Consider the following 23,741-nt stretch of genomic DNA (forward strand, 5'->3'; position numbering starts at 1 on the left):
TTTGGCGTCCGTGCGACGGCTGAAGTCAGGGACCGTGTTACGATTTTCCGCAGTGAAACAGTTTCGGAACACTGAATTCAGTATTTCTGCCTTTCTTCGGTCGTCCTCTGTTTCGGTGCCATCGTGGTCAACGAGTGACTGAATAGGGGATTTAGATCCGCTTACCGATTTTACATATGACCAAAACTTTTTAGGGTTCTTGTTTAGATTGTTTGCCAATGTTTTATGTTCGAATTCGTTGAATGCTTCTCTCATTGCTCTCTTTACGCTCTTTTTCGCTTCGTTCAGCTTTTCCTTATCAGCTATGATTCGACTACTCTTAAACCTATGATGAAGCTTTCTTTGTTTCCGTAGTACCTTTCGTACATGATTGTTATACCACGGTGGATCTTTCCCCTCGCTTTGGACCTTAGTCGGTACGAACTTATCTAAGGCGTACTGGACGATGTTTCTGAATTTTTTCCATTTTTGTTCCACATCCTCTTCCTCAGAAATGAACGTTTGATGGTGGTCACTCAGATATTCTGCGATTTGTGCCCTATCACTCTTGTTAAGCAAATATATTTTCCTTCCTTTCTTGGCATTTCTTATTACACTTGTAGTCATTGATGCAACCACTGACTTATGATCACTGATACCCTCTTCTACATTCACGGAGTCGAAAAGTTCCGGTCTATTTGTTGCTATGAGGTCTAAAACGTTAGCTTCACGAGTTGGTTCTCTAACTATCTGCTCGAAGTAATTCTCGGACAAGGCAGTCAGGATAATGTCACAAGAGTCTCTGTCCCTGGCTCCAGTTCTGATTGTGTGACTATCCCATTCTATACCTGGTAGATTGAAGTCTCCCCTTATTACAATAGTATGATCACGAAACTTCTTCACGACGTTCTGCAGGTTCTCTCTGAGGCGCTCAACTACTACGGTTGCTGATGCAGGTGGTCTATAGAAGCATCCGACTATCATATCTGACCCACCTTTGATACTTAACTTAACCCAGATTATTTCACATTCGCATTCGCTAATAACTTCACTGGATATTATTGAATTCTTTACTGCTATAAATACTCCTCCACCATTGGCGTTTATCCTATTCTTGCGGTATATATTCCATTCTGTGTCTAGGATTTCGTTACTGTTCACTTCCGGTTTTAACCAACTTTCCGTTCCTAATACTATATGCGCACTATTTCCTTCAATAAGAGAACTGAAGGACTGTTTGACAACTTAACAAGCTGTTCTTAGTACTTCTTCAGTGACCATCTTGGAAGGATCCAGCACTTAACTGCCACTCAAGACAACTGGAAATGCTACCGTTACTGGCTGTCCTGACCCCAAAATCTTTGAACACAGTAAACATTACTGCACCAGTAGATGTACACTTTTGGAAGTGGTTATTGTGGCACTTGCCTCTAAACTCATGATGTCAAAAATGAAAATTCCAGGAGTATTGCAGCCTCTGTCCGCCATCCTGCAACTCTCCTCCGCCCCCCCTCCCCCCCCCCCCCCCAACCCCTCGCTGGATAAATTTCTGGGACACTAGTGGAGAGCTCCGCACAGTTAGGGTATCGCAGATATCTTTCTAGCTATGTCACGTTTGTTACGAGAGTTTCCCAGATAGTAATGCACCGCATTTTCCTTCTCAGACGAAATCAATGTTGCGAATGCGAAACGTTACGTATGTGTTGTTTGAAGTTTCCTGAGTGAGCGCGCCAAGTTTCCGTCACTTCCGACAGATAGCGTAGCTGCAGGACAGTCTCAAGATGGCGTCTGTAGGTGATATACGTTACAAGCAACGTGCCGTCATTGAATTTCTCACTGCAGAGAAAGAAACTGAGGGGAATATTCACAAACGCTTGTGCAAAGTCTACGGAACATCTGCTATCGACAGAAGTACAGTTAGTCGCTGTACACGGAGGATGGGGTCATCAGAGGGCGGTTCGGCGGAGCTGCACGTTATGCAGAGCTTCCACGGCTGCCACACCTGCCATGTTGCAGCGAGCGGAAGTCATTCGCGAGGGCAGACGCATTGCGACTCGGCAGCTGGCGCTGCATCTCTCAGTCAGCAAAGGACGTGTGGACGCAATTATCCACACTCTGGGATATTCAAAACTGTGTGCAAGATGGGCCCTGCGGAGTCTAAAGCCGTCGGCACACGGACCGTGCATCTGAACGTTGAGCGTTGAGCGTGCCGAGTTTCTGACGTCATAGTGTGGAATAGCACGTTCGGGAATCTTTCCGGACGTGCAGAACGATATCTGGCATGTCAGATATTCTGAGCGTGCGTCTGAGCGTTGACCAATGAGATGGCACAACGCCACCTACGTCACATGCACGCCGTCTCCCTTCAGTACGGAGTTATGAGGCGCCATATTGGCACTCATTTCAAGCCTATATATGCCGTTTCTGAGCACCAGCAAATTGAGAATCACTGGAAAACCCGTTGGTAGTTGTGTGATTCGTTCCAATAAAATAATGAGAAACATCATATTCGTGGCAAAAGAATTATTGTAACTTGCGTATTATGAGAGTAGGCTATTTGAAGGCAGCAACTCACTGAACATCTACCCAAAACGCATTGCTATTGGTACAATTTCTTATATTAAGTTTCAAGTAGTAACATATCTATGATTACGGTTTCAGCAAGGAGTAACACAACATAATTATACACAGAGGGTCTGATGTTGGTTTAGCGTAATGAGTAGCGTCATTGCCCTATACAGAGTTGTTAATTGTGACGGTGGTTCGCCCTTTGGCACTACCAAAATTTTTTTCGTAACACTCGCGTTTTTATTTGGTTCTGCTACTTCATTATTAGATTAATATAAATATATACCATAATATTTGATGTTACGTAAATATAAGTTCACCTTTTTTTGAGGGGCGACTTTGTTCGATTGGCTTAATCTACAAGACAGCTTGCGCTACTTGTATAAAGATATTTTGCTCCTTTTTCTTTTACGCTTCGTAATTCACATGTTGCAGAGATTCTGCTACTGAGTAGGAACAGCGATCAAGTGAGACTGACCTTGGGGTTTTACTAAAATCTGGGAATGATGAAATAATATTTATCTTATGCGGAGAAGTATTCCAAATTTGTACCGCACTGTTTGTTGTTCAAGTGTGTCTGAAATGTCATGGGACTTAACTGCTTTACACACTACTTAACCTAAATTATCCTAAGGACAAACACACACACCCATGCCCGAGGGAGGACTCGAACCTCCGCCGGGACCAGCCGCACAGTCCATGACTGCAGCGCCTGCACTGTTTGTAATCGAACTTTTATAAGCCTGTGTCCTTATTGATTGGACATGGTGCTTTCCTTTTCGTGGACGACAGAGGAAATGTGCGTTTTAACTCAGCTAATGTGGTAATTTTACGCGCGCCCTTTGAGTAAACAGTGTAATTTACGAACTAGAAACACTCCTCAAACTGCCGCTGGAGTGCGTTGCGATCGCGTATACCACGTTGGGGCCCACGTACTGTATGTACAAGTCGCATCGTTCCTGAGCGTTCAGCAGCACGTTGGACTCGACACGCTCAACGCTGATGTTCGACAGCACGGTCTGTGTGCCGACGGCTTAACGGTGGATCACAAATCGCGCAGAAAAAACATGTGTTGTAACATCTTGAAGCTGAGGGGGAGGCCTTCTTGACCCAGACTGTGACAGATGATGAAACCTGGGTTTACCACTTTCGGCCCGAAACAAAACGACAGTCGATGGAATGGCGCCAAATTCAAAGCAACTGCTTCTGCCGATAAGATCATGATCACAGTGACTGTGAAGGTGTAATTCTCATAGCTGTAATGTCAAGAGGCAGTACTCTTAATTCAGAAGCATATGTCAACACATTAACAGAACTCCAGACGCGCTTGCAGCGACTTCGGCGCCACAGCAACCCAGAAGACGTTTTGCTGCAACACGGTAACGCTCGGCCCCACACAAGTCTGAGGACTACTGAACACATCGCAAAACAGGGTTGGACAGTCTTACCCCATCCACCCCACAGCGCTGACCTAGCCTCCTCGGACTTTCACTTGATTGGGCCATTGAAGAATGGCATTCGTGGAAGACTTTTTGAGGACGATGGTGATTCACACAGTGAAACACTGGCTCCGCCACCGAGGACAGGGATTGGTACCGACAGGGCATACACGCCTTTGTTTCGCGGGCAACCCTCGTATATAGGCTCGTGAGATTATTGGCGACCAAAAAGGCAGTCGGTGTGGATAGGGCAGCCTCCGGTGCGGCCCTCTGCTGGCCGCGCTTTGGTCTGCTGCGTTAAGCCGTCGGCACACGGACCGTGCATCCGAACGTTGAGCGGTGAGCGTGCCGTGTTTATGACGTAATTGCGTCGAGTAACACGTTCGGGAGTCCTTACGAACGTGCAGAGCAATATCTAGCAGGTCAGATATTCTGAGCGTGCGTCTGAGCGTTGACCAATCAGATGGCACAGCGCCACCTACGTCACAAGCACGCCATCTCCCTCCAACACAGAGCTGTGAGGCGCCATATTGGCATTCAGTTCAAGCCTATACGTATATACGCCGTTTCTGAGCACCAGCAAATTGAGAATCACTGGCAAAATCATTGTTAACTGTGTGATTCGTTGCAATAAAATAATGAGAAGTGATATTCATGGGAAAAGAATTGTTGTAACCTGCGTATTATGAGAGTATGCCATTTGAAGGTAGCGACACACTGAAGATCCACGAAAAATCCATTGTTCTCGGCACAATTTTTTATGATTAAATTTCAGATAGTAACATTGCTACGATTAAAACATTTAGCATCTGGTAACAGGTAAGATTTGGCCATTCATGAACTGTTATCACATTAGCGTAGTGAGTGGCGTCAATGATCCAAGACCAGCTGGGTGATAAAACTATGGTTCGTGTTTCGCGAAGTCTCAAAATATTTTTTCCCCCACATTCGCGTATTTAATACGTTCTGATACTTTATTATTAGTTTAATGTAAGTATATACTACATATTTGATGTTACGTAAATGTAACTTCACCTTTATATGAGGAGTGAGTTTGTTCGACTACAGGAAGGCTTGCGCTACTTGTATGAAGATATTTTGTTCCTTTTTCCTTTGAGTTTCGTAATTCACGTCTTTCAAAGATTCTACTACTGGGTAGGAACAGTGTTGAAGTAAGAATGACCTTAGGGTTTTACCAAAATGTGGTCAAGATAAAATAACGTTTATCTTATGTGGATAACTATTGCAAATTTGTGTCGCACTGTTTGTAATGGGCCGGCCGTTGTGGCCGAGCGGTTCTAGGCGCTTCAGTCTGGAACCGCGCGACCGCTACGGTCGCAGGTTCGAATCCTGCCTTGGGCATGGACGAGTGTGATGTCCGTAGGTTCGTTAGGTTTAAGTAGTTCTAAGTTCTAGGGGACTGATGACCTCAGAAGTTAAGTCCCATAGTGCTCAGAGCCAGTTGAACTAGTTTGTAATGGAACTTTTATAAGCTTGTGTCCTTATTGATTGTACATGGTACTTTCCTTTTTGTCTTAAAACATGTACATCGATATTGAAGTTTTTGTGTATATTACATATAGAACAACGCCACTAGGATCTGGAAATTGGAGGAAACGTGCGTTTTAATAGAGCTCTCCGAGCGGGAAGAAGCGCCTGGTCCCCGGCACGAAACCTCCCGTCGGATTTGTGTCGAGGTCCGGTGAACCGGCCAGTCTGTGGATGGTTTTTAGGCGGTTTTCCATCTGTCTCGGCGAATGCGGGCTGGTTCCCCTAATGCCGCCTCAGTTACACTATGTCAGCGATTGCTGCGCAATCAAGTTCTCCACGTACGCGTACACCACCACGCAAACATAGGGGTTACACTCGTCTGGTGTGAGACGTTCCCTGGGTGGTCCACCGGGGGCCGAACCGCACAATAACCCTGGGTTCGGTGTGGCGCGGCGGAGGGGTGAAGTGGACTGCGGTAGTCGTCGTGGGGTTGTGGACCACTGCGGCTGCGGCGGGTACGGAGCCTCTGCGTCGTTTCTAGGACCCCGGTTACAATACAATCTACATCTACATCTACATGATTACACTGCAATTCACATTTAAGTGCTTGGCAGAGGGTTCATCGAACCACAATCGTTCTATCTCTCTACCATTCCACTCCCGAACAGCGCGGGGGAAAAACGAACACCTAAACCTTTCTGTTCGAGCTCTGATTTCTCTTATTTTATTTTGATGATCATTCCTACTTATGTAGGTTGGGCTCAACAAAATATTTTCGCATTCGGAAGAGAAATTTGGTGACTGAAATTTCGTAAGTAGATCTCGCCGCGACGAAAAACGTCTTTGCTGTAATGACTTCCATCCCAACCCGCGGATCATATCTGCCACACTCTCTCCCCTATTACGTGATAATACAAAACGAGCTGCCCTTTTTGGCACCCTTTCGATGTCCTCCGTCAATCCCACCCGGTAAGGATCCCACACCGTGCAGCAATATTCTAACAGAAGACGAATGAGTGTAGTGTAAGCTGTCTCTTTAGTGGACTTGTTGCATCTTCTAAGTGTCCTGACAATGAAACGCAACCCTTGGCTCGCCTTCCCCACAATATTATCTATGTGGTCTTTCCAACTGAAGTTGTTCGTAATTTCAACACCCAGGTACTTAGTTGAATTGGCAGCCTTGAGAATTGTACTATTTATCGAGTAATCGAATTCCAACGGATTTCTTTTGGAACTCATGTCGATCACCTCACACTTTTCTTTATTTAGCGTCAACTGCCACCTGCCACACCATACAGCAATCTTTTCTAAATCGCTTTGCAACTGATACTGGTCTTCGGATGACCTTACTAGACGGTAAATTACAGCATCATCTGCGAAGAACCTAAGAGAACTGCTCAGATTGTCACCCAGGTCATTTATATAGATCAGGAACAGCAGAGGTCCCAGGACGCTTCCCTGGCGAACACCTGATATCACTTCAATTTTACTCGATGATTTGCCGTCTATTACTACGAACTGCGACCTTCCTGACAGGAAATCACGAATCCAGTCGCACAACTGAGACGATACCCCAAAGGCCCGCAGCTTGATTAGAAGTAGCTCGTGAGGAACGGTGTCAAAAGCTTTCCGGAAATCTAGAAATACGGAATCAACTTGAGATCCCCTGTCGATAGCGGCCATTACTTCGTGCGAATAAAGAGCTAGCTGCGTTGCACAAGAACGATGTTTTCTGAAACCATGCTGATTACGTATCAATAGATCGTTCCATTCGAGGTGATTCATAATGTTTGAATACAGTATATTCTCCAAAACTCTACTGCAAACCGACGTCAATGATATAGCTCTATAGTTCGATGGATTACTCCTACTACCCTTCTTAAACACTGGTGCGACCTGCGCAATTTTCCAATCTGTAGGTCTAACATGGGAATTTTACGCGCGCCCGTTGAGTAAACAGTGTGATTTAGGAGCAGAAACATCCCACAACTGCCGCTGGAGTGCGTCGCGATCGCGTATACCATGTTGGAGCCCACGTACCGTCTGCACAAGTCGCATCGTTCCTGAGCGTTCAGCAGCACGTTGAACTCGGCACGCTCAACGTTGACGTTCGACAGCGCGGTGCGTGTGCCGACGGCTTTATGCCGGTTGCACACACGGCGGATTTTTCCGCAGCGGTCAATTGACCGTCGCCGCCGTTCCCGCAGTGGTGCACATTACGCGGAAGAAAAAACGAGCGGTAAATCTGACGTTGGCGGTAGCTGTGTGATCGCCGGCTGCCACTGGCGCCGACGGCAATTCTACCGCCACGGCCAAAGTAGTGGCGCACTTGACCAAATGCACGCTTACACACGGAGCGGTTTTTCTACCGTCGACAGCTGTTTTGTTCAGTGCGAATAGAGTCGAGTCGTGGTGTTCACAATTGTTCACTGGTTTCTTCTTTCAGACATGAGTAATCTAGACACAGATAATGAAATTTTAATTTCATTAATTCAAGAAAGGCCTGTTTGTGGGACAAAACCCTCGACATATACAAAGACCGAGATGCTACCAGAAACGCTTGGCATGAAGTTTTCAAGGGAATTCGTAGCGACTTTGATGTGTTGGACGAAAGGGAGAGGAATGATTTTGGTAAGTACATACTTTCTCACATATATGTACTAGAAGAAAGTAGATTTATAGATTCTAGAAGTGACGGCGCTCACTCATTGCAGTGGAACAGGATCTTCACTTCACATTGCTGGCGTTTCCTGACTTACTTATTTATTTATTTTTTTATTATCGTGACAACCATGGCGGGCTATTATTAAGAAATGCTTTATTTTATAAAAACGAACATTATTGAAAAACAGTAACAATATCACATTTTTAAAAAGTGTTATTACTTTTGCAACTTACTTCTAGTAATACAATAACGAAAAATAAGTCGTGTACTGGAATACTTGTGTTCAATGTGAAGGCGGTCTGTACCATCTCCAACAACAGACCAATCCACTGCCACCTCAACAACATTCCACTGCTATCACTTCAGAGTGCAAACAACCACCACATGTCCCACATTATGCCCCACCAACGATTCCCTCAGTTTCAACTCAAAATGCACTATGTACTCCAGTATCCCAGCCAGGGCGAACGCATTCTGCATTCAGAAATCTGCCTTTGTATCTCTTACAAGTTCTACATCTCCCAAATTACGACCCACCATCGATTCCCTCGGTGTCTACCGTAGATGAACTGCCTACTCCACCTTCCCAAGCCACAAAGCAAAAAAAAAAAAAAAAAAAAAAAAAAAATCTGCAGCTGAACATCATGAAAATTGAGTGTTGAAGAGGATTTTGAAAGTAGTTCTTCACTAAATTCGCATTCGTCCACTACAATGGAAATCAATTTCTAATACTATATTGTGTATTAATGTGTGTGTGTATTATGTATCTTTCTTCTGAATTTTATCAATAAATACCGTTACTTTAAAACTAGTCTGATCCCAAACTTACCTCACTGTTATAGCCAGCATTTCTACAGGCTGAATGCAATTCCTCATTATGGTATTTTTCCGCTGAATGGTATCTTTCAACAGTCGATGGAGCCTGTCAAAGGTAGACACCGACAGTCTGAAGTAATTGAAGAATTTCGTGTCATCCTGCCTCAACTCTTCAAACAACGCGCTAAGCTGCTGACGACGGAGATTTTTCCACCGTGTGTATAAACGCTAGAGTTCTGCGAGCCACGACGGTCAGCCGATCGCAGCGGAAAAAATCCGCCGTGTGCGCAACCGGCCTTACTGCAGCCCGCCCGTCTCGCCTGCGGTGGCGGCTGCAGCGCAGACCGGACGATACCGGCTCCTCGGCGGCGGTCCATCGCCTGGCTCTTTGCTCTCGGCGCTTTGTTGCGTCACCAGCCGACAACAGGCAGACGCGACCTTGGCCGCCGCCTGTCCGCGGAGGCTCTGCGGTCAACTGGCCGCGGCGGAAAAAGCCGCGCAGAGCCGCGGGGTGCCCGGCACCGGCGAGAAGGCCGTGCCACACTCTGAAACGTCTTTGACAAAGATTTTTATCAACCCTCTCCGACCACACTGCTTCACTGAAGCTGTTACCACAGTCTAACCGCAGGGGTCTCCAAACTTTTTAGTCCGCGGGCCACATTGACTCCTCCACGAAGTCATAAGGGCCAAGATCTACCTAGTGGGATTCACGATCACCGTAATGTAAGGCTAAAGCAAAGACTAAGAGCACAGGTAGTCCCTGTCTTCAAGAAGGGTCGTCGAGCAGATGCGCAAAACTATAGACCTATATCTCTGACGTCGATCTGTTGTAGAATTTTAGAACATGTTTTTTGCTGGCGTATCATGTCGTTTTTGGAATCCCAGAATCTACTCTGTAGGAATCAACATGGATTCCGGAAACAGCGAGCGTGTGAGACCCAACTCGCTTTATTTGTTCGTGAGACCCAGAAAATATTAGATACAGGCTCCCAGGTAGATGCTATTTTTCTTGACTTCCGGAAGGCATTCGATACAGTTCCGCACTGTCGCCTGATAAACAAAGTAAGAGCCTACGGAATATCAGACCAGCTGTGTGGCTGGATTGAAGAGTTTTTAGCAAACAGAACACAGCATGTTGTTCTCAACGGAGAGACGTCTACAGACGTTAAAGTAACCTCTGGCGTGCCACAGGGGAGTGTTATGGGACCATTGCTTTTCACAATATATATAAATGACCTGGTAGATAGTGTCGGAAGTTCCATGCGGCTTTTCGCGGATGATGCTGTAGTATACAGAGAAGTTGCAGCATTAGAAAATTGTAGCGAAATGCAGGAAGATCTGCAGCGGATAGGCACTTGGTGCAGGGAGTGGCAACTGACCCTTAACATAGACAAATGTAATGTATTGCGAATACATAGAAAGAAGGATCCTTTATTGTATGATTATATGATAGCGGAACAAACAATGGTAGCACTTACTTCTGTAAAATATCTGGAAGTATGCGTGCAGAACGATTTGGAGTGGAATGATCATATAAAGTTAATTGTTGGTAAGGCGGTTACCAGGTTGAGATTCATTGGGAGAGTCCTTAGAAAATGTAGTCCATCAACAAAGGAGGTGGCTTACAAAACACTCGTTCGACCTATACTTATCAGTGTGGGATCTGTACCAGATCGGGTTCACGGAGGAGATAGAGAAGATCCAAAGAAGAGCGGCGCGTTTCGTCACAGTGTTATTTGGTAACCGTGATAGCGTTACGGAGATGTTTAGCAAACTCGAGTGGCAGACTCTGCAAGAGAGGCGCTCTGCATCGCGGTGTAGCTTGCTCGCCAGGTTTCGAGAGGGTGCGTTTTGGATGAGGTATCGAATATATTGCTTCCCCCTACTTATACCTCCCGAGGACATCACGAATGTAAAATTAGAGAGATTCGAGCACACACGGAGGCTTTCAGACAGTCGTTCTTCCCGCGAACCATACGCGACTGGAACAGAAAAGGGAGGTAATGACAGTGGCACGTAAACTGCCCTCCGCCACACACCGTTGGGTGGCTTGCGGAGTATAAATGTAGATGTAGATGTAGATGAAGTCGCAAAAATCTAAGGTTGTGGGCATAGCTAGCACTGAAACGAACTACGATTTTTATTTAATTACATTATTTTGATTGGTGGACGTACCTGACCGAAATTCTGGCGTATTTTATTCTGGCGAATTTCACCGACAAAAAAGTATGTCACCGCACATTCTTCATGAAAGCGTCCAGCAACGTCAACGAAATCTCAAAATCATTGTTAGCAACACTATTACTGCAAGACGTAACAGAGGTAGAGTATGCCAAGGGATAGTTATTTCAAGCGGCGCAACAATAAGTTTAGTTATGTGGTCTTGTAGCGAGTAGCAGAGCCAGAGCATATATTTGATAGTTCTGTTGCGTCATTGTGTCTATGTTGCGAGTGTCTCACGAGTTTTTCAGTGTTTTATGCGCTGTTCTGGTAGGTGAGACGACGAAGTGTGAGACAATTCAAAGTTTGAATTCGAAGAGACAAGGAAAATCTGAAAATCGAAATACGCACAGCACGACTTGAGTATTTTTTTCGCTGTATTTTTTAGTGGAACTACAGTGTAATTGTGAGTATTTAATTTAGTAATTAAAGTACCTTCAAAATAAATTCATTGCATTATGTTTAGGCAGACCACTTCCTAGTTTTATTAGTATTAAATAGCACAATTTTATTTTCAGGTTACAATCTTTTGTGAAGTTCTGTACAAATATGGAAAAGAAACGAAAGGTTGACAGTGAATGTAGAATTTTTAAACAGCAGTGGAGATGTCAATATTTTGTGGTGGAGTCAAGCAACAAACCAATGTGTATTATTTGCAATGAATCAATATCAGTCTTCAAAGAATTCAATATGAAACGTCATTATGAGACTAAGCACTCTCAGAATTACTCCAAGTTTACAGGATGCGAACGATTAGAAATGTATGAATCTCTGAAACGCCAGCAGTCGCTGTTTAAGAAAGTAAATGCTGAACAACATGCAGCAACTCGAGCTAGTTTTCGTGTGGCTCATTTAGTAGCGAAACAGTGCAAGCCATTTACCGACGGTGAATTAATTAAGATCTGCATTATTGTACAGCAGAAGAAATGTGTCCAGAAAAAGTTAAAAACATAAGTTTATCGGCAAACACTGTAGCTCGAAGGATAGATGACATTACACAAAATATATCAGCACAACTGCGTGACAAAAGTCAAGACTCAGACTGGTTCTCTTTGGCCCTGTATGAGTTTGTTAACCGTTCTTTTCGCTATCGCACGGAGAATGGTCTGTCTGTTTATTGTGGATAGCCACAAGTTTAAACATGACCTTCCACTTTGCAAAAATAGAGCTCCGACAATGTCGCGGTGTACTGGTCGCGATAGGTCTCGGAACTCAATTGCTGGCAGTATAGGTAGCACCTCAAATATTTGGAGGGCCGGATACCGGGGATGTCCGGCCAGCTAAGGCGGGCCCGTTTGCCGGCCGTCGCGGGCCGGTTTCGGTCCGCAGGCCGTAGTTTGGAGACCCCTGGTCTAAACGTATACCCCATTTACATGGGGCTCCCAAAAGCAGATTTCGTAACCCGATTATCCAATATTGCTTCTAGGTGGTTATGCAAACATTTCAAAATCGATTCTGGAAATCCGCTTCTGGTTTCCGGTTTTCCAATTTCGCAACCGATTTTTCGGTCCCGTGTAAACGCACCCGGCTGCAAAACGTGCTCGGGCAGTCAGGTTTCGTCTTGTTTTTAAAAATTTTCGGTTAATATGGACGGAGTGGCTTCTTGTACAGGGGAGGATATTAGACTGAAGCTGTTTACACCTCGTCTAACTGAAGAGAATCAGCGACTGTGCTGACTAAACCATAAATTGTTTCAGCTGTTTTCCAGGTGCCAAACCTGGCCTTCAATTCTGCTTCAGACCTTAACATGTAAAGATGACAGCGAAAAACGCTTTCCGAAATTAGGTTTTCGTATTGCGGAAGATGTGTCGCATGTAAACGTAGTGATAGTCGCCACATTCCGTCTCCTGTTTGTTAACCCGGAGATGGCAGCGCGCCAAGCGACCAGCAAGCAGCACTTCTGAATACGAGAGGAATGAGTGCGAATACTAACCTTTATATTGATTTTTAACATAGTTTTTACTAGAGATGGGCAAACTGAAACACGTAACTGTTTCGAAACAAATGAAACAGTACAATGTAATGTTTCGATACGCTGTTTCGAAACAGTGAAACAGTTTGTGGTTTGTAATTTAATAAACCTACACATTTTATCATCTTGAATGTCTACTGTATAAGTATGTCCATATAATCATATCGCAGAAAGTATGAAACTATCACTTAGGCGTCTTGGCAGTTTCGTATTTCATGCAGCAAATGCGCTGCTTTCGTGTCGTGTGACTTTCAGACTTTTCAATTGGCTGAGGACAGCCATAGCTAAAGACAGAAGAACCACCACGAACGGAACTGGAGGTGGGAGCAAACTGCAGAAACAACGGATATGCTACTGGGATTCCCACATTCCGTTAGTATGGTTAATATACCCATCCTGCTAATTTCCATGCACACAAAGGGAATCATTGTGGATATTAGGCACAGTGACTATAGCCTTACAAATAATGCCAAATAATTCGAATAAATAACAAAATATAACAGAAAAAATTTTGTCTTTCAAAGTGTTTCGAACCGTTACTATAAATTCACCATGCTTCCCAGCCCTTCCCGTTCACCATTACACTATCAGTGATATGTCAAACAGATTGCTTGCAATTATACCTACATCAAATTTGTATATATGTCTAATAACTGTCACTCTACGCCTTTTTTTATTCACAATGTTGTAGGCTTACTTGCGTTTCTTAATATGATTACTGTACATGAACAGAGAAGCGTATGTTATAAAAAAAGTGTAACTTAACTGAATGATTTTCACATATTTATTATTTTGAATGTGAATAGTATGCGTTGTTTCATTGTTTGGTTAGTGTTTATAAAGCAGATGTTACGCCATTTCGGGATAGGACAGTCAGCTAGAAACGAAGCTTTATTTTCGGATATCTTAAGCTTCATGCTATTGCTTGTCAAAAAGATTTCGACACTCTTGAAAGTGTTTCACGAAATGGTATATTGTGTTTCAGTACCTGTGCCGAGCCCGAATCTCGTCCGACACAGAGCGGAATGAAACATCACTGTTTCGATACAATTAGTCCGTTCCAAGCACAGGTGGACTGAAACAGCCTTATTTTGAAACAACGATACAGTTTCTGTGTCTGGCTCGAGACCGAATCTGGTCCGGTTATCCGAGACAGGGGCAGAATGAAACACCACTGTTCCGAAACAGTGAACCACAGCCGTTCCGAAACGCTGAAACAGTTCCACGTATCGACACACTGTATCGAAACATAGAAACAGTGGCCAAGTCTAGTTTTTACTATAGAGAGTGTATGTAGCGTCATAAAAATCGCCAATAACCAAAAAATTCACCTCACTTCCAATTATATAGTTTCTTAAGGATCCTGGGATATGCAAAACGGTGCATTACAGGCAGTTTATTTACGATTCTCTTGTAGCATATAGACATTTCCTGAATAACGTCGATTTCCTTAACTAACAAGAAATGCTAGTAAATACCAGAAGACCTGACTTTCACAAGAAAACATCGTATATCAATCCCGCAAAGCAGAGATTTGTTCGCTGCACTTTTAGCCAAACCAGTGAATGTGGAACGTACGAAACCCATATGGAGTGTAATAGCTACATTATTTAACGTGTCAAATAAGCAATTCTTCCAATCCATATGTGGAATACAGCAAACCAGTGCTTACAAGTATTAGTTTAAAACACTCTTGGTTGCAGTTTTAGTTTTTCATTTTTCAACAACGCGTTGCGCCTTATTTAGGCATCTTCAGGTGACCTTGGAACATTTGTGGAGTGATGAAACACACGTTACTCTCACTGAGGCAATGGACACTCGGAACCGTCGCGTTTGGGGATCGTCACTGCCAACGAAAATCCACGAAATTCCAATGCGTAGTGAACGAGTTGCTACGTGATGCGGTTTCACGACACGGTTCATGATTTGTCCATTCTTTGCACGATAGAGCTGCACCTCACATTGCTCGTGAGGTCACGTGGGTACTCCGTAATACGTTTGGACAAAACCAAATCATTGGCCGATCGTTCGAGACAGCAACACAGCAAGACGCAGCACGCCCAAATGAGTTGGAGAAAACTTCAGGCCAAATGAACAAAAACAACAAAAACACGTTTGGCACACAAAAACAAACTTGTCACAGCTCAGGTCTAGCCAAATACTACAATGATGACATGGTGTACAAATATAATGGTTCAAATGGCTCTGAGCACTATGGGACTCAACTGCTGAGGTCATTAGTCCCCTAGAACTTAGAACTAGTTAAACCTAACTAACGTAAGGACATCACAAACATCCATGCCCGAGGCAGGATTCGAACCTGCGACCGTAGCGGTCTTGCGGTTCCAAACTGCAGCGTCTTTAACCGCACGGCCACTTCGGCCGGCTGTGTACGAATATAGATCTGTGCCTGATTTCGGTTGGCAGTCACAGAACACACACCATGAAAATTAAAGGAAAATAAAAAAATCCACTGAGGATGCAACTGTGGTGAAAAATTTTTAGGTGTTACAGAAAAATGATCATTTGTGTACTTGCGAAAAGGCGAACCAATACGAAATTCATCATTAATAACAACTACGTAATATATTTGACTGCATCGTCAATTTCCGCAGTAGTTGTTATATTCGTATGAATTATCACTGGTCTTCCCTTCTTAATCGTACAACAATTATATATTATTTTTCACAAGATGCGTTCCATATTTATTTATAAGGCACCTTCTGTTGTCATTGATCTCTTTTTTCTCCCCTCCTGTTCTGAAGCTCACTACTCTTTCCATCCATGTTAGTGGACGTTAAAGTAGAAAAAAAAAACCGGGGTACACATTCACTTTTTCTTACGCTGCATTTGTATTTTTTTTTTTAGACTTCTAGTTCCGTAGCACCAAATTGAGAAGCAAATTACCAAGATAACAAAATAAAATGTTTATGAACCCAACAAAAGACAAGCCATAAATTTATGTAAACGCAACCAACAATATAACACAGGAATCAGCGTAATTTTTCAAGTAACTTCTCGACAGAATAGATGGAGTGACCCGTGAGGAAACTTTTCAGTTTCGGTTTGAAGGAGCCTGGATTACTGCTAAGATTTTTGAATTCTTGTGGCAGCTTTTTAAAAATGGATGCAGCAGTATACAGCACACCTTTCTGTACAAGACTCAAAGAAGTGCGATCCAAATACAAATTGGATTTCTGCCAAGCATTAACTGAGTGAAAGCTAATAATTCTTGGGAATAAGCTGATATTGTTAACAAGAACCGACAGTAAAGAATATATATATTGAGAAGCCAGTGTCAGAATACCCAGTAATACTGTAGTTTCACATGTCTCGCACTCACTGTGTGCTGAGTGCGGAATCAGACGAAGACAAGGAATTTTATCATCTTGGAAGCAAAGTAACTCGACGGACGACACAAGGAGAACATAAAATGTTGACCAGCGCAGTAATATTACATAAGCCTTAACAGGAAGAAATTTCTGAGTGGACGTTTGTACCATAGCATTGTGCGGTAGTTAATCACGTGCTGTGGAGAAACCGGAAAGAATTGAAGCGTCTGAGATGTGGTGTTGCAGAAGCGTGTCGAAAATTATGTGGACAGGTGAAGAATGAGCGAAAAAAGTAATGGTTAAAAACTGTAGTGGAAGACAGAGTTTCGAACATAGCGAACAACGATGAGTGTAATTGCCACTCTGAGACGAAGAGGTCGACACAGGAGACGAATTCGTGGCGAGCTACGTGAAACCAGTTACAAAACAGTTGGTGGCGTTCGTTTCGAGTTGTGGAACAGAGGAGAAATAGTCTGAAAGGGGTTCTGTGAATTACCTCTCAAATTCTTAAGGATGAACTGCACAGTAATCATGTAAATAGAGATGCAGAAATAGAAGTAAAGAGTAAATTTCCAAAACAAACTAAGTCAAATGAGTCGAGGGACACCGTGTGCTTCCTGCAGCATTATCTCGCGCCTCGATCACGAAAGGTAAATAAGAATAAGTCGGACGTGTACACGACGATTCTTCCTGCACGCTACCTGCGAACGGAGTAGGATTTGTGGGGAATGAGGATGGGATTACTTTGGTGTGCTGTCCACCATCACCACGACACACTACAAAGGCGGCTTGCAGACTGTACTACAGTTGTAGACGAGGAAACGCCTACTTTCGCCTTAGTAGCTCGGCATTCTTTTGCTGATCTGTTCAAGGGGACGTTGAATGTCACACACACAGGCTGGCGTTTAATGTCTCCTGGAGAGAGAGGCATTTCAAGGTCACCGCGTGTCCGGTGCCGCAGGACCTTGAATTGAGCTTTAACGGCGGGACGTTGTGCAACCGACCTTGGATGTTGCACCCACTTACAGCTGCAATTACTTTTTATGATACAAATCTATCATATCGCAAGCGTGTGGGGACACAGTCCTTTGGCGTTTACTGCCGATACACAGTGAAGTAACGTCGCTTTCCGCTTACTTGGTTTTAGCGCTACGTTTCCGATTTTGTGTTTGAAGCAGAAAACCGTACTGGAGAATGTTCTAAATGTTTCGGCGATGATATCGACGTGAAATTACGAAATTTAAAGCCACAAATATGGATCAAAAATGGTTCAAATTGCTCTGGGCACTATGGGACTTATCTTCAGAGGTCATCAGTCCCCTAGAACTTAGAACTACTTAAACCTAACTAACCTAAGGACATCACAAACATCCATGCCCGAGGCAGGACTCGAACCTGCGACCGTAGCGGTCGCGCGGTTCCAGACTGTAACGCCTAGAACCGCTCGGCCACGCCGGCATGCATCTTTAGATCTCTATGAGGAATAAGTGTTTACAATCGTCGGTACTCTAACCCCCTGCAAGCCCCCTTACGGTGTGTGGCGGAGGGTACTTCCCTCTTCCAGTCGCGAACAGTTCGCAGGAAGAATGGTTGTTGGTAAACCTCTATGTAGAGTCAAATTTCTATAATTTCACCTTCGGGGATTAGCTGGTGCATGTGCTGGCGTATGCTGTCGCCAGCATGCTGTTCGGCAAAGATGTAGCACAAAGATCAAGAGCGCCTATCACGAGAGCGGCCAGAGACACACTGACAAGCAGCATTCCGCCAATGCCCTCTCGACAGCCTTTATTTAGGCCGCCGCCGCTGACCAGAGGGTTCACTCGAATCACTCTTCCAGTTTGCGTCTATCAGTCCACCCGCAGAGTGGGTCACCGGCTACTAAACAACATGTTGTTGTTGTTGTGGTCTTCAGTCCTGAGACTGGTTTGATGCAGCTCTCCATGCTACTCTATCCTGTGCAAGCTTCTTCATCTCCCCGGACCTACTGCTACCTACAACCTTCTGAATCTGCTTAGTGTCTTCATCTCTTGCTCTCCCTCTACGATTTTTGTCCTCAAATACTAAATTGGTGATCCCTTGATGCCTCAGAACATGTCCTACCAACCGATCCCTACTTCTAGTCAAGTTGTGCCACAAACTTCTCTGCTGCCCAATTCTATTCAATACCTCCTCATTAGTTAAGTGATCTACCCATCTAATCTTCAGCATTCTTCTGTAGCACCACATTTCGAAAGCTTCTATTCTCTTCTTGTACAAACTATTTATTGTCCATGTTTCACTTCCATACATGGCTACACTGCATACAAATACTTTCAGAAACGACTTCATGACAATTAAATCTATACTTGATGTTATCAGATTTCTCTTCTTCAGAAACGCTTTCCTTGCCATTGCCAGTCTACATTTTGCTCAATATACAGATTGAATAACATCGGGGAGAGGCTACAACCCTGTCTCACTCCCTTCGCAACCACTGCTTCCCTTTTATGTCCCTCGACTCTTATAACTGACAACTACAGAACATAGCGACCAGATTATTGCCTATAGCGTGACTAGCAGTGAGACTTGAGTTTGTTATAGCAAGATTACCGATATTGTCTGCAAGAGAACCATCACTGACGAGCTTGTGCCACATAACATGGACTCTATTCCAGTTAAGTAGATGTTCATGTAAATAAAGAACAGTATTAATCCATGTGCGCATTTGTGTCGCAGAAAGAGGTTACCAGCCATCCATGACAACATCCTCTACCTTGATTCCTTGCGGTACAAGACTGTACAGTATATACGTAAGGGGGAGTAGTTTATTGGCTGACTCTTCTAGCATCGTAAGTTACCGGAATTCTTGACAGTAAACCACGGAGATGCAGAACGCCTCTCTTGGAGCTTCTGCCACTCGAGTTGCCTGAGTATCTCGGTGAATATTTCGCGATTAGGAAATGAACCTGTAAAGCAACGCGTTGCCGTTCTTTGGATCTTCTCTATTTTCTCTTTCAATTCTATGTGGTACGCATACCACACTGACGGGAAATAGTCAGGTATTTGTCGAACGAGTGTATTGTAAGCTACTTCCTTTGTTGATGGACTACTGCTCCTGAGAATTCGTCCAGTCTAGCATATGCCTTACCTGCGATTTATGTAGTCGTTTCACTTCAATTCGCTCTGTACGCATACTTATAGATATTTTATGGACGTAACTGCTTCCAGTGATTGTTCTGCAAACCTGTAATCATACAATAGTGTGACTTTCTGCCTATTTGTGGGCAATACGTTACATTTGTTTACGCTGAGGATTAACTGCGAATCATTTCACCAGGGGCTGATCCTCTCCAAATCTCCCACCATTTCGGTACAATTTTCTAGCGGCGCGACCCCTCTGTTTACAACAGCCATCTACGAAAAGCCTGACGGAACTTCCGAAGACATCCACTGGGTCATTTATGAAAGTAATGGTCCAATAACTCTCTATTGTGTTACGTCCGAAGTAGCTTTTTTATGGCTGAAGATTTCTCTCCGTTCAGATTACATATTGTGTTCAATTCAGTGCCACAGTTGCTGTGATATTCCGCGCGTTCGTCTCTTGTTCATTAGGCGACAGTGCTGAGCCTTACCGAATGCCTTACGGGTGTCAGGGAACGCGGCACATACGTGGGCGCCTGTACCTCCTATTTCCTAGGTCTCGTGGACGAACAGAGCGAGCTGGGTTTCACACGATCGTCGTTTCCGGAATCCATGCCGTCTGCCACGCAAGATGTTTTCGGACTCCAAATAAATCGTAACACGCTAGTGTAAAACAGCAGACTGACGTCACAGATAGGGTCCTATACATTTATTCGATGACAGTTCTAGAAAATGGAAATGACCTGCACCTTTTTGCAATCATTAGGAAATCTTCGGGCAGCCAGCGATTTACGGTACACTACTGCTAGGAGTGGAGTTGGTTCTTTCGTGTGTTCTATGTAGAATCGTGTCCCATCAGGTCCAGTAGCGTTCCTCTGTAGAAACACAATATGGTCAGACAGTCTCTCTCTCTCTTACACACACACACACACACACACACACAAAGACAGATATATAGATAGAGAGAGAGAGAGAGAGAGAGAGAGACATAATAGACACGAATTATGATCTCAATATATATACTGTAGCTATAGGCAATATATAAACTGTAGCTATACAAAGTACAGAAAAACGTCAGTCACAGCATACGGCATTCCTTTTGAACTATTAAGATTTTCGGGAGAATCGACCATGACGCGCATGGAATATGAGACAGTCCAGCTACATTCAAACTTCAAGCCGAATGTAACAATTCCAATAACAAAAACAGTATGTGCTGACACGTGCGAGTACCGCAGAAGCATCAGTTCAGTAAGTGATGGTTGTAAAATACTGCCACGAATTATCAGCAAGAGAGTAGAAGAACTGCAAAAAGCCGACTTGGAGGAAGATCAGTTGCAGTTTAGGAGAAATACAGCAATAAACGAAGCAATACTGAGCGTACGGGTATGAAGATAGGACGAAGAAAGATTAACCTGTATTTATTCCATTCGTAGATTTAGAAAAAAGAAAAAGCTTCTCACAATTTTAACTGCTCTGCGCTCTCTTTTGAATTCTGGCGTTATTGAGGATTTTTTACGAGTTGAAATATAGCATACTACATTATTAAGAGCTGTAGTAATTGAGAATGGGATTAGAGAGAATTGTAATCTATCTCCTATTAGATTCAACATGTGCACTGAACAAACAGTAAAGCAAACCTAAGATAAATTTAGGAAAGGAATTACGCTTCAGGGAGAAGAAACAACTTTGATTTCCCAGATTCAGTCAGAAAAGGCAAAGTATTTTGGAGATTAGTTGAAAGGAATGTACAGTTTAAATTGGTTAAACGGTATGTACATATCTTTAAATGGGGATATGAGGTGAATATGTTTATATATCACAGATATTAAAAATTATACACCTCGACTACAATGTAAGGGGTTCTGTTACGCCGGCCGCAGTGGCCGAGCGGTTCTAGGCGCTACAGTCTGGAACCGCTCGACCGCTACGGTCGCAGGTTCGAATCCTGCCTCGGGCATGGATGTGTGTGATGTCCTTAGGTTAGTTAGGTTTAAGTAGTTCCAAGTTCTAGGGGCCTGATGACCTCAGTAGTTAAGTCCCATAGTGCTCAGAGCCATTTGGTTCTGTTACTTACGAAGGTGGGATATTTTATTACAACATTTTCCCTCTGAACGCACCTGTTTATGAAGTAAATCAGACATGAACTTTTCGAGATTTTGGATAACAACATTAAAAAACCGAATTGTCTTTATATAGTAGCATAGATTTTGTATATATATTAATACATCATGAATAATAAAAAGAATTTTGTAGCCCATGGCTGTCCGAACTTTATTAGAGTATCGTGTAAAAATCAGAAGTAAACCGGCCAGGAACTTTTCGAGATCATTGGTAACAACGGTAAGCAACAACATATCTTTATGCACTACTGTATATATAGATATATATTTATTTATTTATCTATTTATTGTCCCCCCTCCTGTAGAGGCTCGCGCAGGTCAGACTACCTTAGAGTGACGCACACACTAGATTTCCGACTCAAGACCACAGCAGAGAGACTGCATGTTGTTGGACAGTTTCACGCACCTACATTCTGACCAACTCTTAACGTAAATAGATAAATAATTATGACCTCACCTCCATGTCAATGAGTAAACTGCCATGTTTCAGTCTCGCACATGAATTTTATCGCATGACTACATGTATGCGAATGCAGGCTATGTCACAAGCGCGGAAATACCCTGATCATGCAGCATTAGTTGAAGCCGACGTCTATGGATGCATTGCAGGTAGTACGGGCAGAGAGTGTCGTAAAGCAGTTTTGAACACGTTAGTCGAAAACTGCCGATTCGACAGTCCACACGCACTGGAAATATTTTAGAGCTTCTACTTATAACAATGCTTGACCTTATCGACAGTGTCAGTACAGAGACAAAAATTAGGTATCACGATGTCATCATAACGACGCTGAATCCATCGAGAAGGCTTGGAGAGTATGTTTGCTGGAAAGAACAGATAATCAATTGTTAGCATCCCAGTTAGACAGTGAATGGACGTTATTTACTTGCAATATGATGGACGTCGAGGGATTATGGACAAAATTTAAACTCACTGTAAATCGCGCTCTGGAGAAATATGTGTCGAGTAAGTGGGTTAAGAACGGAAAGGTCTGGCCGTGGTTAAATAAGAACAGGGATTGTTGCACTCTCAGTTCAGAAAAGAACGTGTAATTGTCGACAGGCTAAAGTTAGTCTGTAAAATGATCAATGCGTGAAACATACAACTTCCACTGTCATACCTTAGCAAAGGATCTTGCCGCCTGCCGGTGTGGCCGAGAGGTTGTAGGCGCTTCAGTCTTGAACCGCGGGTCGGCTACGGTCGCAGGTTCGAATCCTGCCTCGGGCATGGATGTGTGTTAGTTAGGTTTAAGTAGTTCTCCAAGTTCTAGGGGACTGATGACCTCAGCTGATAAGTCCCATAGTGCTGAGAGCCATTTTTTTGAACCAAAGAATCTTGCCGAGAACCCGAGAAAGTTCGTGTCCTACGTGAAGTCACTCTTGCCCACCACGGTGCGACAAATGGCTCTGAGCACTATGGGACTTAACATCTGTGGTCATCAGTCGCCTAGAACTTAGAACTACTTAAACCTAACTAACCTAAGGACATCACACACACCCATGCCCGAAGCAGGATTCAAACCTGCGACCGTAGCGGTCACGCGGTTCCAGACTGAAGCGCCTAGAACCGCTCGGCCACACCGCCCGGCCCGGTGCGACAATAGGAGAAACAAAAGGAAAGTTAAAGTTTCAGCTTCCGTGTTGTTTGTGATATATCTAATATGACGCCTAATGCGTTTAGTGGGCGGATTTTCATACAGGGCACTGGATGAAAAATGGAAGGAGGAAACTGTGTGGAGAGATGAAGTGGTTACGGCATACATGGTCCTACGTGATACGGTCACTGCTGGTTATATGCGGCTTGCACTGCTGCAGTTACTGAAATTAGGTTGAAACATATTTTCAGTTTTCTTTCATGACTCACTTTGGGAATCTCTGACAGAAGAGACAGAACCGCCCCACCACACCTGCATTATTCGCTTTCTTCGCTGGAATGAGCTTTTGCAGCGATATTTTTATCAACATTGCAACGAGTTCACCGTCTTCTTATTTACATGTCTTTCTTATTGTATTCGTGAA

At 43.8% G+C, this 23,741-nt stretch overlaps 1 protein-coding gene across 2 annotated transcripts in view; it reads right to left on the bottom strand.

Moving 5' to 3' along the window:
- The window catches only part of LOC124711210 (D-xylose transporter), a 356,560-nt gene that overhangs the window by 76,948 nt on the left and 255,871 nt on the right, over window positions 1–23,741 (bottom strand). The gene's annotated exons all lie outside the window — the stretch shown is intronic.

The sequence above is a fragment of the Schistocerca piceifrons genome, chromosome 8 (genome assembly GCF_021461385.2).
Source record: "Schistocerca piceifrons isolate TAMUIC-IGC-003096 chromosome 8, iqSchPice1.1, whole genome shotgun sequence".
NCBI classification, from domain to species: Eukaryota; Metazoa; Arthropoda; class Insecta; order Orthoptera; family Acrididae; genus Schistocerca; species Schistocerca piceifrons.